Below are 9,881 nucleotides of genomic sequence, written 5' to 3' on the forward strand. Positions count from 1 at the left end.
TAGCATTTGCGTAAACATCAAATCATCATCACTATGAACCCGTTCGACTGTACGACCAATTCGATTCAAAGTTAAATTGGAAAATATGAGGCCACAGCAGCACTATGCCAGTGAGTGTGGGTAAACAACAAATATGCGACAGCTGCTTTGAGAGACGAAGGACATACATAGAAATATATGCATATATACATATAAGTAAATCTACATATACATCCTTGCTCTGCGAACGCATTGTGTGCGTCCTATTGCATATTGTGTTTTTATGCCACTTACGTGCCAAGAATGCGTGAATTTCACAACAGCCATACACGGCATGCAGGCAAACATCGAGCGGGTAACTAGTCAGCCAAACTGTCATTCATGCAATCATTCACTCAATCAGCCATTCAACCACTCAGTCATTGAGTTAGTCGCTGACTTTTATTGAATTTTCCATACATTGTAATGAATGATGGATGAATGATGACGTTTTTGATGGCTTTGAATGCAAATTAAAAATTTTGTGCATTTCGCTTTCACTTTGAACGCCCACGCATTTTGCTTGCGTATTTTAATGTTTTTTTTTTTTGTTCAGTTGCAACTTGCAACATGCGCTGTTCGCTGTCACGCGTCTCTTTTAATGCGGTTTGAGTTGTATAGCTGATAGTAAATATGTATGTATGTATATGTAATAGTAAAACAGCATTAATGAGGCGCACACTAATTCGTTGCAGAGCAATTTAATACTCTTATACACATACAACATACACACATAAAAAGCTTTTTTATTTTAATTTTTATTTCAAACATCTGTAGCGTGTAAATAAATTATTTCGCTTGCATAAGCATGCTTGCGAGTTTACTTTAACAGGTCTGCGGAATATATTCAAGAAGCAGACGTTTTTACTTGATTGAAAAATATGTGCAGGATTTTTATAACGCTCATTAAAATGTTATATCGTTTTTCGTATGGTATACTGTTTTCCGCATCGATGAACCTAAATTCATTAGAAGGATGTCGCCGCGTTGTCCACAGCAAGGCCTCGCGCAAACAAAGATCGATTTAGCTGCTCTGAGAAATTAACTGAGCTAAGCTCTGTGTGCGTGAGATCTTAGCATAAGAGAAACGAGACTATGAAGATCAAAGTCCTTTTGTCAAAGCTAAGTTAAAGCTAATTCTTCGAAAGTAAAGTTCGCCGTACACCACTGAGCCTAAAGTAGTTTGACCAGGCAATTTCGAAAAAAAAAAAAATATTTTTCGCGGAGCGTACACTTTACACTCAGATCTGAAAGTAGTATATATTGATGTTCTTTTCTCGAGGAGAATATTTTTCTCTTCCAAAGTTCATTGAACTCAAGTAAATTGTTCAAGTACTTACCCTCAAGATCTCAGTTATTACCACTCTAATTTACCACTTTAACATCATTAAATTAAAGCTCGCCAAAAATGATTAAAATCTTGCTAAGGAAGTATTTGTATCGATGTTTCTGTCTCGAGGATAAATTTTTTTTGTTTCAAACTTCATGTACCTCCTTCCAGTACTTACCACTATATTTGTGTTCCTGCCGTCTTTCCGTACCCTAATGTTGGTAAATCATTAATCTTTTGCAAAGGAAGTGTGTATATTCATTATTTCAGTGCCGAAAAATGTATAAACGCAACCGCTTAGTTCGGTACAAAAATTTTATTTTCGAAATTGCTTTGTAAACATACTTTAGACTCAGAAGTGTGCGACGAACTTTAGGTTAGGTTATTCTGGCTGGCTGACCGGTCCCTAGTGAAGTCGGATGGCCATAGAGGTTTAGTTAATTAAAAATGCCCAAGATTAAATTTCGAAATCCTACAAACCATTTAGAATGTTAGTCAGAGTGATGAGAGATTCCAGCGTCATATTTCATCCAAATTCATGCAGCCGTTCCTGAGTGAAGAGAGGTCTCGCATAGTCGGTTTTTAATATCAGCAAATTTTAAACAACTCTGTACCAATAAAAAGTTTCTACCTTCAAAAAATTAAAACCTTATCGCACATCTACGGGCCAAGGTCTTTATTTTGACCTCTCATGTTTTGGAAATAAACAGGCAGGTTCTGCAATTTACTTCCGAATAAACTTCTACAACTCTCAATTTGAGTTCGAAGGGAATTTGGTTGAAATTCACTTGGAAGAGAATCGCAGAACCTGCTGAAAGCCTTTTCAAATCAATTTCCATTGATATTCATATTTTAGTAATTAATTTAACTTTGAATTTTAAACAGGTGGCAACTCACTTCAAAGACCTACAAATATTTTTAGTGTTCTTTCGTTTGACACCAATATTTTAATATTTCATTTATACTACGTCTCCATTGAGAGATTTATCCATTAAGATTTAATAAATCCAGTTGCTAAATCACAACCGTCTCCATTACCACAACGAGATATGTTTGGCGTTCACATTTTTAAACATTTGACGTTTGCTTATGTATGATTTTATAATTGATATACAGACAGATAAAAGGAAGGTGCCAAGCGGAATTTCATTATATGAATTCTGAATATTATTGGGTTTTAATCCGTGGTAAATATGTATGTATAATATATAGTTTGCAAAAGTGTAAAGAATGGTACCATATTCCGAATCATTTTCCCGAATTTAAGAAAAATTATCAAAACGGTAAAAAACATTTGCGGAAAGAAAAATTAGTGTAGAACTCTCTTATTCATAGGAGGGAACCGAAAATCCAATCGTGGGCCTTTGGCATATCATGAATACGAACTGAAGATGTTCGGTGCAATGTTATTGAAGCAGAACCATTACCGAAATTTATAAATTTTTTGTCGCAGCGCGTAAATGACTTACGGAAAGCGGAGAAGACTCTGCATGATATTAATATAAAACATTTCTTCTAAATTTATAGTTTTTAATATAATATTTTCTTAATTTATTACAACCAAAGTTATGTAAATATGTATTACTAATTTTCCTCCCAAACTAACAAAAATATAAAAATCCCTAAAAATACGAAAATTCATGTTTTATGATAGGCTAGATTTCAATGTCCTCAACTGTATATTGAAAACACAAATGTCATTTGACTTATGGCATGTGAATTTGTGGTTGCCACATCCAACAAATTGTACTTATTGATCAATATTATTGAAGATTTGACGAAGATTTAACTTAAATCTACTGCCTTTCGAGATTTAATTTTATATGGTAAATCTCAAAAGATTTAACGTCAAATCTCGTCAGAGGGCTAAATTTGCATTAAATCTCACAATGGAGACATAGTATTACTTTGTGTATAACATTTCCGATCTCTTTAGTCTAACACCCAAATTTTGATACAATTTTCTATTAGGTAATTGCCTTAATTTAAGCTAAGTTGGATTTTTCACACAGGTGGTAAATATCTTTTAGAAATAAAGCATTTTGAAACTCATTTCGATGATGCCCATACGTTAATGATTCAGCCAACTTATTAAAAAATTTGAATGTCACTTTATAAATACGTGGCAAGCCTCTTTAAACATTATAAATATTCAAACTAAAGTTCATATCTTATACAACTTGCGTAAGAGTTATATAAATTCTACATTCTAACCATGTGGCAACCCTCTTTAAATGTAGTTTTGCTTTAAGACGTTCTTATAAATTCTTCATCTGACAATGCGATTGATTAACTGATGCAATAAGCTGAATTTGAATTTTAAACATGTGGCAACCCCGTTAAACATAGTCCAGAAATTAAGATTTTTCAAACTGCCCTACGATTGATACCCATATTTTAATAATTTATTTAACTTATTAAATAATTTTAACTTTACTTTTTAAACAGGTGGCAACTCTCTTCAAATACCTAAGAAATTTGTCTAGTGTTCAAGCTAAAGATTTCTTAGCACTCTTTCGTTTAACATACATATTTTAATCTTATCTTATGAGTTACCTACATACATTTGACATTTCTTGCAGGTGGCAACCCCTTTCGAAATATTTTCAAACTAGTACCTTCTAAATCCTCTTACGTTTGGCAACCATATGGTGATACATATTTCTCTTAACTTAATTCACTTAATTCATTTTACATTTTTTTCATACTTTTTTTACTTAGCATTATAATATGGAAAAAAGTACTGTAGGGCGCCTGTTACAGTTAAACATACTTACGTAATGCTGTCATATATGTATTTTGATGATGTTTTAACCTTTTCGTTTTCCTATAAGCAGCGCTACACCTTCAACGTCGTACAAACCTCCTAAATTTAATTGCGCATTTTTCTGTGTTATTTTTCTGTTATTTCGTGCATTTTACGGCCAAATAAACTGCAACAGAGTGCGCTTAAATTGCTGCAATGGCCGAATATAATTCAAATGTCATGCGATATTTTTATTTTCCTGCACCAGTAAGCCACATTGGCGCAGTCACAGTGGTCACGCGCACCAATTCATTTCCATTTAATGACGGCAACAGAGAATTGCGTGCCATATACATATAAGACACGCCCGCCAGCGAAGTGCTTTCAAAGTATGTAATAATGAGCTGACCGTAAAGTTGTCGCAGAAATACCTCCTAAGTCTAGCTTTGTTGTAAGCAATTGCTGGAATGCGGTTGATTTTGCTTTGTAGATATTTTTACTATTTCTATGTATTTTCAATGGGGCAATCGCTTTCAATTCTTTCAGCTAGCTGACGGCGCTGCTGCTGTAGCAGGAGGGTGTATGAAAAGCATAAATTCATCAGAATGTTTTAAGGACGATTGCTGAAATAACTTGCGATATGAATAGAGTGCTGATGTGCTGTCGTGCTGACACGTGGGATGTATGAAATGCAATTCACATACATACATATTTATGTGTCTCGATGGCTGGCAGTAAACAATCGCTCATAAAATAAAAAAGTCAAATGCAACATTGTTTCAAGCATGGAGGGATGACGAATTGGAAATGAAATTATAGATACATATATTCCAAAAATGAATCAAATCGAAACATAAGTAAAAAGGGGGCTCTCCAATATAAGTATGATTGGTGTGGACTGCATGGTAATGGTACAGGGGTGGAGATACTTGAAAAACTTGTGTTTATAGCCCGATTTTATTCATGTTTGACACATATGTAACTTACATTGAAGGAAAACACTTCAGAATAAAATAAGCTGCTAGGTGGTGCGTTGGTCGATATAGATATATCTTTACATAATTTTGTTAGCCATTCACCCTTTATTCAACCCCCAATTTAGGAGTAGATGGCATCATAATAACTTTTTCTTGAATCTATATTAAATTTACTACAATAAAAAACACTGAACCGATATCATGATTTGCGTTGGATATACAGCCAAAGGTCATCGATTGTTTTAACATGCTTAATATTTGAAAAGATTTTCTTGCAATAGCTAATGGAGAAGCTTTCAAAAGCATTCTCTTATTACTTTCGTTCCTAACATCAAATTATCATACTCTCAACATGGGTACCTTAAAAGCAACTCAATGGGCATGACCCAACGTGAAGTGGTACGTAAAATTGAGACTTAGTTTAACTATAAACAATTTACAATTGCGTCCTTTATAGACATCGACTATATATATAACTATAACTAATTTTACTAAACCAAGATTCCGAGGAACGGAACTGGATCTGCCAAACAAGGTGAAATACCTTGTGGTGGCTCTCTATACAGCCAAGAGAAAGTTGGGCGGCAAAAGATGGGGTTTGAAACCAAGAATTGTGCACGGGATGTACACAGAGAGTGCTGGTATGGTGGCCAGCTCTTACTAAGGATTACGCAGTTAAAAAGCTAGCGGTACGATGAGATCCTGTCCGATGACGTTTTGAATATATTTCATGACTTATTACCCATAAATATCTTTATCGAAAACTCGGATGCTAACAACGTCTTCAGACTGCGTGCCCTGGGATTCTGGAAGGAAAGACCGTTCGGACGCGGCACCGTCCTAGACGTAATACAGTCTGAAATTAAAGCGCTGCCCACTGACTATATCCCATCAAAGACCTGGGTTCACCATAAACCTCGCACGAAATTTCCAAGCCGTAGTGACAGGAAGCAGGGGAACCGCTTTTAAGGATGGGTCAAAGATGGAATGCGGAGCTGATGCAGGGCTTTTCATTGAGCAATATAATCTAAAGTTATTCTTTCGCCTAGTAGACTATGGAAGCGCTTTCCAAGTCGAAACGTTTGCAATTAAAGAGGCAGTAGGTTACGTCAAAGAGTCATGATAACGCAGGTAAACATCCTATCGTATAGCCAAGCGGCACTATCTTCTGAGTTAGGTTGGATTTCAATTATTGGATAACTGTAGGAGAGAGCTGGTCTATAAAACTGATCAATACAAATTTACCCTAACGGACGTTTACGGCAACGAGGCAGCGGACGAACTAGCAAGGAGCGGCTCCGAACTGAATGTGTCCTAAGAGGCGGACATGGGCGCCTCGCACAGGTAGATTACAATAAAAAATATCGAAATTTATCGATCAAAGGCCAAAAAGAGGTAGAACTGTCCAGTAAAAACCAAATTTCTCTTAGGAATGAGCATAGAAATATATTAGGCTATCTCTATTATTTCCCGATATATTAGGTTTTAACAAAGAGACTAATTATACTCGAATTTCGGTTCTGTGCTAGCGAATGAAATAGTTTGTAGATTCCACAAATTGTATTTAAATTTAATGCTACATATATTTACGTGGACCGATTTGCTCACCCAGCAACGAAATGAAAACAGCACTTGTAAAATGGGCATCTTTTCTAAAACAGCTCTGCAGTGCTTAGGTAAATGACCGGGAAAACAATGTTGGAACTAATCTTTTCTGAAAGATATTTCCTGAAATTTTACCACAAAATTTTCAGCCCTCACTGTTGTGCGCAGTTGATGTAATTTCCTATTACCACACATTATATTTGCGGTCAACAATTGTGGAAAAGCTACGAGTACATTTTTAGTGTCAATGGGCGTACATCGTACATAAGTATACATATGCATACGTATTTACCTGTTATATACATACATATTTATGTATGTAGGCATGTATGACCCCAAGTGCTCGCCCCAAATCGTCTGCCGATTAAATACCCAATTAATTTTGAGTTATGACTACAAGTGAATTGGAAGGCAGAAATGGACTGTGGCATGAAGGACATAGTTTCCTCTTTACACTAGTATACCTACTTGTACGATGTACATACTTACATGAATATTAACATTATATTGCAGAAATTCTGGTAGTGTAACTACTATCGCAAAGCAAAAATGGCCGACCGCAGGCAGTGTCAGCAACAATAGAAATCAGGTCGCTTAGTGAATTTGCTTCGTGGTCAGCGGCCTCTGTTGCCACGAGTAGATATGCTGTAGGTGACATTTTGACAATGGCAGCGGAATATGGCACAAACGCAGTCATCATCTTGCAACCGATAGTACGAAATTACTAATCATTATCATTACCATTGTTGGCTTTGGCAGTGTCATTGAGTAATTTTGACACTGGAATTGTAATCTTCTTATCCCAGTTTGGCCAGTTTCGCTTAATATCAAAGTTATGTATGTAGTACGATAACCATTTGGGGAGCGCAGAAACTACATACTTGAATATAGACCACTTATGTATTTACATATATATCCATGTTTGCGCTTTATTGTTTTCCGGCTATTACAATTATGTACGTAAGTGTGTATGCCAGCGTTTAAGCCGGTATTTGGCAGTATTTAGTGTAATAGAATCTCGCGATTATAACAAAGCTACGACCGGCTTTGGTACGTTAAGCCTTTAAATATTACGCTTTTCCCCGTACAACACACACACACATACACAAAATATTACTCATTGCTATCATATGTATATTTTCAATGTACATACCTAAAGTATGCGCGTATGTAAATATGCAAACCAGAGATTGGCATTGGTTGATCGTCAACTGTTCATACTCATTCAATACCGCTGCTTTGTATGACTGAGCAGCGTCGTTGGCTTAGTAGTATCGATACCTGAACGAAATTAGAGGATGACTGCACACGAGCGCATTGCGTGCTGTCTTGCAAATACAGCCACCACAAGTGAACGATGCTTATAACTGCTCATACTGATATTGACTTCGGCAAATCTGTACTCTGAATGATCGTGCACGAAACCAGCAAACGTGGCAGTTGAACGGCTCCGAAAACATGAGAGTCATCATTTGTTGCAGAAGTCGTTTGACTTGTTGCTGAAAATCATCTGACTTGTTGCTGAAAGCCATTTGACTTGTTGCTGAAAATCATCTGACTTGTTGCTGAAAATCATCTGACTTGTTGCTGAAATGACGACGAATGTGGTAAAGGGTAATTTATCGTCTCGTATGCATGTATGTATGTATTTATAGCGCGTCTACCATTCAACTGCATTGCTCACTGCTGGCTAGTTGTGAATATGCATACGTACGTAAGTATGTATGTATGTACATATCAATGCTTCATTTCAAACAAGCATGTGTCTTTGAATGTTTTTGAACTACAGTATCATCACTTCGGCAACACGTCAAACGCGCCTTTAGCAACAAACCAAAGGCGGCGGTTTGACTTCTGCAACAAATCAAGTTAGCTAACTGCGGCATATTGCCTTCGCCAGTCTTTCACATAAGCTGTCATGCTTTCGGCAACCGTCCAAAGCAGTATCGTGCTTTTGGCAGTCGACCAAATACGGCGGTTGCTGGTTTCGTGCACGATCATTCGGAGTACAGATTTGCCGAAGTTAATATCAGTATGAGCTGTTATAAGCATCGTTCACTTGTGGTGGCTGTATTTGCAAGACAGCACGCTTTGCGGTGGTGTTCGTTCATCCTCCGTTTTTAACGTGAGTAGGCTTAAAGTCACAAAAACAGCACCCTTTGCCAATCCCTGATGCAAACTACATTCGAGTGCACATACATATGTTCGTATGTGTGCTAATATATCGCAACTATTTCACTACTAATCGATGGTGGAGAGAGCCATCATATTCTGTGTTTCACACATAACCGCGGGCTTAACTACTCAATTTGGTTGACCACATATTCAATTCGCTTGCTTAGAGGTTTCGCCTGCTGCTGAGAGATTACACAGCTGGTCGCTGCTGTGCAAAATAGAAAGCCACAGCCTAATTACAATACAGACGCTAGTAGCTAATCAGTTTCCGAAATTATGTGAGCTTAGGTTGTAAATACCTCAAATTATTGTAATTCAATTTCAAAATATTAGTAACTAACTAAAATATTTAAAGAGTTTTCATCTGCAGCTGTATTGCAATTTGCCTCATGTACGAATGGAATTAAAGTGAGGCATGAGGACCACCATTTGTTGAAAAAGTGGTAATTGTTAAACGGAAGTAGCGAAAAGTATTTTAAGATTAATAATAATAATAATATTTTGGCGCTTACACTTTTGCTAAGTGTTTGGCCAAGCTTCTTATCTAATTTGTGATGTGTGACCTATAATTCGACGCCTCCTCTGAATGGAAAATGGATTTTATGAGAAGTGTTTCATGTAAGAAATACATTCGGAAGTTTGCCATTGCCTGCCGAGCGGCGACCGCTGTTAAGCAAATGTTTTTTTAGAATTTTACTGTGGACGTTTACATGTACAACCCGCTTCATATTTAAACATTTTTTCCTCAGCTCTGAGCTTACATCTGGAATTTTGGGTATCGGAGAAGTTCCTTTTTGATGTCATACTGAAGAATGATTAAGTTTGAGGAAAAGTGGTGAAAGTGATGAAAGTACTTTGATTACTTTGGATTTTATTCTACTTTTTATCAAACTACACGAAATTTATGCTTATTATTTTGATTCACTTGAATAGGCACAGAGGCTTTAACACAAGTAAAGGATTAGATTGAATCAACAAACAACACCCAGCAAAAAACACGATTACCACAGAAGCGAAAGTGTAAACGAGC

This window comes from Rhagoletis pomonella, unplaced genomic scaffold, assembly GCF_013731165.1.
Source record: "Rhagoletis pomonella isolate Grant_MI unplaced genomic scaffold, Rhpom_1.0 Rhpom_scaffold_00004, whole genome shotgun sequence".
Taxonomy (NCBI): Eukaryota; Metazoa; Arthropoda; class Insecta; order Diptera; family Tephritidae; genus Rhagoletis; species Rhagoletis pomonella.